This window comes from Echinops telfairi, unplaced genomic scaffold (genome assembly GCF_000313985.2).
Source record: "Echinops telfairi isolate 266 unplaced genomic scaffold, ASM31398v2 ScPeMD7_3;HRSCAF=10, whole genome shotgun sequence".
NCBI lineage: Eukaryota > Metazoa > Chordata > Mammalia > Afrosoricida > Tenrecidae > Echinops > Echinops telfairi.
In genome coordinates, this window is record NW_022103899.1 from 16,849,657 (window position 1) to 16,857,750 (window position 8,094).

Below are 8,094 nucleotides of genomic sequence, written 5' to 3' on the forward strand. Positions count from 1 at the left end.
TCATCGTCCTCAAGGCCTGGTGGGCCAGGATGCGCTCCACTTGCTCCTCCTCCCCCTTTATCTGCTCCCCTGTGCTCCGATCAGATATGTCCCTCTCCCAGAGCTGCAGATTCAATGCTGTTCTTTGAAATAAATTCTTCGGGGGGAGGGGGGGGGCAGGCGTCCACTTAGTATTTGGGACTGGGGCCTGCCCCCGAATTCTTTATTTCTTCTTATAAATCCCAGGTAGTGAGATTGCTGAGCCCTATGGCATTTCTGTGGAATGTAAAATTAGTTGAGGGCATTTAAATTAACGGGGAAAAGGTGATGCTTTCCTGAATCTTACTCTATAGTTACGTAGTGTTCTTCTATAAATGCCTAATTTGACTAACAAATAATGTAACATAAGTATGCATTATAATTCTTCATCTTCTATTAAATATTTAGGTCTAGATTTATGCAATAGATGTAATGTAAACTTTAAGAGTGGTTTTTGGAAAGTACTCATCATAGGACATCTTTACATCAGAAGACATATACCCTACTTTTTAGTAACATAGTAGTAGTCAAAAGGTTTATTTTGTATCTGGTGGACTCTAAGATGGAAACTTGACAACATCTACCATCGTTTTTTGACTCATTCATCTGCCATTTCTCACAATTTTGCATGTAACAATATTTTTAAAACCTCAATCTGACTACTTGGTACTCAAAAGTTACAAATGCTGTGGTGTGAAACAAGAGGAGTGCTTGCTGTAATGGTTAAGGTTATTGTCCACTTGGCTTAGCCCGGATTCTGAGTTATTTGGCAGTTCTGTAGGGATGTGATTTGGCAGTTCTGTAGCTGGGTACTCACCCTCCATTGTGTGCTCCATATGGTCATCTCCCATTTTTTCACAATGCCTGTGTTTGCATGATGATCTGACCATCCCGCTAAGAAAGAGGTGCAGATACTTTATTTGTATTGAAGCTCCTTTCTTACCTGGCTGTCAGCCACTCAATACAGAGTCAGCTACTCTTACAATTGTTCTCTTGGCACCAGCTTGTGTGTGGTGATCTTTTCTTTCTAGAACAATTAGTAACCATGGCAGATGTTGGGGGCCCAGTTCTGTAGTCATGCAGCTGTTTTTCTGTCCAGTTGAGTTTCTTAAAAGAAGTAGTCAGTTTTTATGGCCTTATGCTGAGAGCTTCAAGTATAATAGGATTAGGGGAAAATGTTATTGTATGGGAGTTCGTATTGGGTATAGCCACAGGTGTAACAGGGAGCTGAAATGGCAACTGATGAGACACACACCAAGCAGTTGAGAAGGTTTAAGATTATTAGAACCCTCCTTTGGACATTTTGCACTAGAGAATCATCTTAAGAACAGCACAGAAACATTGAGAAATAGCTGAAAAACACACCAGTGAGCCTGCGGCTGTTGCTAGCTGCCACCAACCCGCCTCTGACTTATGATACACCATCACAGAAATGAAGAAATGAAGAAGGACCAGGCCTGATCTTGTTTGCTACCCAAGACCCGTTGTGGATTGGATTGTTGTGATTTCATAGGGTCCCTTCCACTGGCTGATTTTTGGCAGTAGATGCTAGCCAGGCCTCACTGACTAGTCCATCTTGGAGTGGAGGTGCTGCGGCAGCTTGTGCAGCCAGCGTCTTAGCAACATGCAAGTAAGCCTCCAGTGGGTGGCGGCCGGTGATGAGGTACATTGGCTGGGGGGATAAAAGGTGAGAATCCTGTCACTGAACTACCAGCGCCTTCTAGTCATTAACCTCCCACCCTAATAGAGCGATTATGGTCATTTGTGTATATTCTTGTCCGGGCTATATATTTCTATTTTTAAAATTTATTGTGATGAAATATGGACAACAAAACATTTGTGATTTCTGTATGTACAGTGCAGTGACGTTAATTCTGCTCACCATAGTTGCAAACATCACCACTGTTTTCCAACATCCTTAACAGTATCTCTGTCCTTATGTATGTGGTTTTAATATGACTGCACCACAGTGCATGATTTTCTGTGCTGCTGCCTGGCTTTTGTCATACATGGTGTGGTTGCATATTGTCACATTGAGTCCTGTGATTCCCTGAAACATCCCATTGCCATTAGGTATCTTGTCGCTTCTGCCCCTTCCTCGTCATAAAAAACAACAGCTGTGATGGACATTTCTGTGCACATAGCCTTTCCCACGATTGGATGAGTTCCCGACTCGACTATGCATGCCCAATCCAGAGGACTGTAAACACTTTGATATCTCTTGGAAATGGTGACTGGGTCAGAGAACAGGGAAAGTTGAGGTCTAGATGACTCCCAAATTCCTGGCTCATGTGATTGTGGGAGATGGAGGTGCACATAAGACACAAAACGAGCACGTTTGAGGCTGATGGTGCTGGCTTCCTTGATGGGCCATCCAGGCTGAGAGGGAGGCTCCGCAAGTAATTAAACCCAAAGCCACCTTTAGAACTCTGAGGGACACCACACACACACACACACACACACACACACACACACACACACACACTTTACAGAGCAGATGAATTTTCCGTTGCAGACTCCGTACACGTTGTTTCACTTCATCGATTGCAATCAACCTCCAACTAGCATTACAGAACCAGTTATTCCCAGTGTTTCCTAACTCTGCTGACCTTTGTCTTTCGGTAAATGCTGCTGCCCTTTTGATCTCAAATGGTGGACGATTCTAAGGTGTGTGTGCGTCCCTAGTGTGATTGGTGGGGAACACTATTTCGTGACAAGTAAAGAAGGGAGCAGTCGATGAGGAATGACCGAGTGTGTGCGCCCTCGGTTTCCTTTTGGAACTAAAGCCATACAGAGTTTGAAGGTTATCCCAGCTTTGTGTCCATGTTGTTAGTGCAGGGGTCAGGGTTGATGTGTGAATATATGGTATTTAAGCAGCATTTGGTTGTTTGGGGGTCTGCTATGTATGTGTTTACATAGTGTTGTACAAAATGCTCTTAATAGTGTACTGAAATATACCAATATCATTTCTGTGTCAAAGATCATATTTTTAATGAAGACACTGAATATTAGATTTCTAAAATATATAACCCATCTTGGATCGATAGCTACCCAGAAGAGAAGCACCCAGGTTTTGCTGGGCGATCTACGCTCAGTGTGAAATCCCTTTTGAGAAGCCCGTTCATTTCTGTTGACAGTCTTAAAGAAGTACGCCATTTTAAACTATGAAATTTAAATAACTTCTGTGTTTCTTCTTTCTAGCTGTAAGAGCCAGGTTGTAGAATGCCAGGTGACCTTGTACTTTTGAGTCTAGGTCTGACTGTGGGTTTGAAGTGTGTTTGTGTGTGTGTGTGTGTTTTCTTAAATGATTTAACTATTCTTGACAGTACATTTGGAACAGAATAAATAGTTGGATATAGTTTTGAAAAATTAACTGGACTTTTAACCTGGTGACCCACGGGTAAGCACTTGGCTGCTAGCTGAAGGATGGAAGGATGGGTGGTTTGCACAACCCAGTGGCTTTTGGGAAGAAAGACCGGGTGCTATCAGCTTCCTGAAGCGCTCAGCCAAGGAAACCCCACAGGGCAGGTCTATTCTGACACATGGTGTCCCCGTGAAACAGCACTGACGGCCCCCAACAACAACATGGTCGTTCTTCTGACGTAGGATCAATAGTATAAACTCTGTGGACCACCAGACATGCTGGATTCGTTGATGTCCTTTTTCCCTCCGTGAAATATATCACCTGACATGGGACTCCCCAGGAGATGGACTGAAACTGGCTGCAACTATGGAACTGATTGTAAGGATGGGGCAGGACTGGGCAGTGTTCCATTCTTTCGTAGATAGGGTTGCTATGAGTTGGGGAAGGAGTCTTGGTAGAATCGTAGATTGCCAACCACACATTCAACAGTTCGAAACCACCAGCTGCTCCGAGGAAGAAAGTTAAGGCTTTTTACTCCTGTGTAGAGTTACAGTCTTGGAGACCCACAGGGATAGTTCTTCTCTGCCCTACATCGTTGCTGTGAGTCGGAATCGACCCGATGGCCATGAGATGAGTTGGAACTGACTCGATGACATACTCTATCATGACTGTCCTCAGCCGCCACCGTCACACTCGCAGCCACACTTGTGGACACACGGATGTCAGGAACGACTGCAGCACGGACACGTTAATCCTGCTCTCCTCTTCCACCAATCCCACCCCGCCCCCTTGCCCAAGTACAGGCACCTTCGCCCCCATTCTAGCCTCTGCCTAGTGTTCACCAGGACCCGAACCAACAACTTCTGCTGCCACTGAGCCTGGCCACTGTTTTCAGAACATTCATTGTGCCTCATGAGAGCTCTCTTTTCTGCTGAACCCCCTTATACTTATCTTTCAAAGTCAATTTGAGGGTCAAGTCTCAGCCATCTCTCTCAGCTCCTCCTGTACCATGACGATAGCTGCACCTCTAAATATACATTTTGTTATCTACAGTATATATATATATATACACACACACATACATATATATACATTTTGTTATCTACAGTGTATATATATACACTGTAGATAACAAAATGTATATATATTTTATATATTTATATAATCTATTTGTGTGTGATCTAGTGATGTTTATTATGGGAGATAATGTGGTTAGTTTTAAAGATTCGTGGTGGAAGTATGCACAGTAAAACATGCACCAGTTTAGCGATCTCGACACATACGAGACAGTGACATGGATTGCATGCTTCAAGTCGGGCCACCTTTCATAACCACCTTTTAAAAAGGATTTCCCCATCGTCAACACCAGCTTAGCATCCTCCTCCGAAGTTCTCCATCTTTCTTTTTTGTTTTTGGAGTGGCTGGCAGTTTGCTCAGCTCGAGAAAACTTCTTTGAAAGGGCGTCGTGTTCTTCATTTCAGATCAATCATCTTTCTGGGAGTGTAGTATGGCTCTAGGCTCCTACTTACTTTCTTCCCTCGACTAGCCAGTACGTGCTGGGTCAGCAGAAACATCTCGTTCTGCTGGTGGCCCCCCAGCGCCGTGTGTCTCCCAGCTCCCCAGCCAGAGCAGTAGGTTGTGATCATAAGAGAGCCCAGCCTGGTTAATCATACAACCTGGTTCTGGATGGGAGTGGAGGCAGCTTCTCTTGAGCCACAGCATTTTGACCTACTTTTCCCTTCTTATCTGCATGCAAAATATTTGTTGTACTTAGTGTGTTCTCCCTGTCACGACGCACGTTTGTCTCTCCCTTTCATATGAACCAAGGGCTCAAGTGCGGTTCAATGAGTGGAGGACAATGGAGAAGAGTTGGTAAGCAATTTTAGTTTTCAAATGAATGGGACTTCATATTCATATCATTAAAAGAACTCAACCTTAAAAGACGTATATTCTATCGATAAAGAAAAGTTTTGAGATTTTTAATACCTTTTAATTTGATTTACAGTATCAAAATGTGATATTTTGGAACAATCTTTTGGTAACATTTATGTAGAGAGAAATGAACTGTTCTTCATCAGGCTAATCCTGTGTATTTTATTATTAAATAGTTTGCTTTTAACAAATATTTCCCTTTGGGAAATTTGTTGTATGACTCCGTGTATGTTCAAGCTGCTCAACTTAAACAATATATAGAAAGCTATTTTTGGCCTAGCCTTTAGAGTTGAGTGTGTTTAAGGGCGTGGGTGGGGTGGGTAGTACGTAGGAAGGGGCTTAAAACGCTTGTGGAAAAACTCCATCTTCTTTTGCAACTTCTATGGCAAGTTAGAATTGGGTGTACAGAGCAGGTCATCTGTCTGACAGTCAACACCGCAGACACATTTTGTTTCCCCTCACCCGCTGCCCTTCTCTCACGGTGCCATCGTCTATTCCGCTTCCATTCGTCTTTCTGTCCCCATGCTCTGAACTCTGTCCTTGGGGAAGTCATAACGCCCTTTGGTCTTAAGTGGTTTCTTGTTCTCATGGTGGTTGTGAGTTCCGTTCCAAACTTGAACGTAACTAAGAGCCATGGTCTGGAGGGTCCTACCAGTCTGTCTTCTGATTTTGAGCTCTGTACCCTGCTTTGATCTCACCGTCCAAGACCTCCTAATGCCTCTTTGTGAGAAGCTGGGCGTGGCCACTGGGCACCCTTTCGTTGTCCTCCTCCCCGGTTGTGGACACTTGCGCGTGTGTGTGGTCCATTGTTGTGGACAGACTGTTTCCACGTGTGTTCTGATTCCCATCACGCGCTTTTCTCTGGATGGGAGAGACCAATCATTGCACCTAAAGGGCTGCCTCGAGCATCTAAAACCATAGCCACGTAGTGAACTTTCATTATCGCTTCATTCCATTTTCTCCGTTTTGTTGAAGCCTCCTATGAACATAGGAAATATGTTCTGCAGAACTCTTGGAAGCTAACAGAATTAGTATTTGGTTTCAACAATTTTTAGTCAGTCTGGTATATTAAGTTGTGACTTTAAATTGTTACTCACATGTGCCATGGTTTATAGATAGATTTGCTACGTCTTTTGATTTTTCATGAATATTTAAAATGTACTTAAAGGATAATTATAGCCCTTTGGATTTAAAATTCAGTAATGCATCCACCATCAGGGAAAATATTAGGAGCTTATGAGTTGGAGCCTATTTCCAAAGACAAATATATAGTTTCTGATTTTGATCAACATAGGCGATAATGTGTGATTTCCATGCTTTTTGAAAACAGACAGTAACGTAGACCTTCCCAGTGTATGTTATCATGGTAATTTGGGGGAACATCTTTAGCTGTTCTTGTTTGATCAGTTCTCAAGTAGCCAACATTTCGCAAGTCCCAGAGTAAGCATAGCAACAGCTCTCCTTTTGTTTATATAGTCTGTTGGACTTTAATGTTTGGCTGCTCGAGGAACCTTCTGAATTTCCACTACTCTAAAAAATATTTTCTGAACCGTGAGCATGAAGGCATCAAAGACAGACTGTTGAGATACCCATCAGGTTTTCTCTTCCTTTACCACTTCCTCTCTTTACTTTTCAGTTTTAAAAATTATAATCCTTAGACCCCTGTTACATTGTTAGCTTTATTACAGTAGCCAGTGCCAGTTTGCAGCCAGCTGTGTGTAAAGACTTTCACATAGGAGGGTAAATATAAAAGTTTCTCTCCAGGGGTTCCGGTTCTTTCATGCACAAGTTTCTTCCCAAGGAAAAAGTGTTTCAACATGTTTCTGCCGTCAGTGTCTGACTGCAGACAAGTTCTCTCAGTAATTTAATTGTCTTAATCCTGTGAGGGTATCTTTAAAAGAAAAAGAAAACAAGTCCAGTCTCCACAGCGGCTTCTGGGGAGACTGGCAGCTCAGAAGATTTAGGGCCATTGCTTTTGGGCTCCAGGGGAGTCGTCTTAGTAGATTTTCTTGAAGGACACACAACATCACAGTGGCCTAGTAGGAAGATGTTTTAAGAAAATGGAGAGCAACCTCAGGGAGAAGAAGGCCAGGCCTACTGCACCCAGGCGCCCGGCCGGGGATTGCACGCTCTTCAAAGGCACCACAGATTGTTTTATGAGCATTTTGTAGCGGAACCTTATCCCACCCAACCTTGAGCCTGTTCCTTCAGACTTCCCCTCTGTCTTCAAAACTCAAAGAACCTTGACATGGAGCACAATTTTGACTCCCTGGTGTGCGCCCAAACTGCCGCTCTGACTTGGTCTGAATTGAAGCACACAGCCTTCCTTGGGGAGGGGAAGGTCAGGTGGGGCCACTGCCTTCAGAAGTGTGTGGACGGAGGACAGGCCATCAGACAGGCACTCGCCATTAGATAGATTTTTAAATGAAGAGTTGTACTTTTTGACTTAGCATTGTGTGCCTTGATGCCTTCACTGGTTCTTTTGATGGTGAGGTCAGATTCCCGAGAACTGCTTTTCCTTCTGCTTGCTGTGCAGCACATGTCATTGAGAAAGACTCTTCTGAGCTGGCATTCGCTGGCTTCTTGGTTTTTAACATTCCTTGTAACCAGGCCCCGGATGCGCAGGCACCCCAAAATGAGGGACCTCAGGCTTTCCAGACTTGAGTCTGGACACCTGGTGTGACACCTTTGTGAGGAAATCGAGTCTGGGAAGTGGTAATAGGTCCAATGTCTTGACGTGGTTTGCAGCAAAGGTAGACCTGCCGCGCGCGGCCCCCCCC

The 8,094-nt window shown here is 43.8% G+C and overlaps 1 protein-coding gene across 3 annotated transcripts in view; it reads left to right on the forward strand.

Moving 5' to 3' along the window:
• The window catches only part of MYO1B (myosin IB), a 202,995-nt gene that overhangs the window by 20,735 nt on the left and 174,166 nt on the right, over positions 1-8,094 (forward strand). For 2 of the 3 annotated variants that reach the window (XM_045294934.1, XM_045294935.1), the window contains exon 1: positions 5,200-5,254. The exons of the other annotated variant lie outside the window; for it this stretch is intronic. The gene's annotated coding sequence lies outside the window, so the exon portion shown is untranslated. Of the gene's footprint in view, positions 1-5,199; positions 5,255-8,094 lie in introns of those variants that run through there. 3 annotated transcript variants of the gene reach the window in all.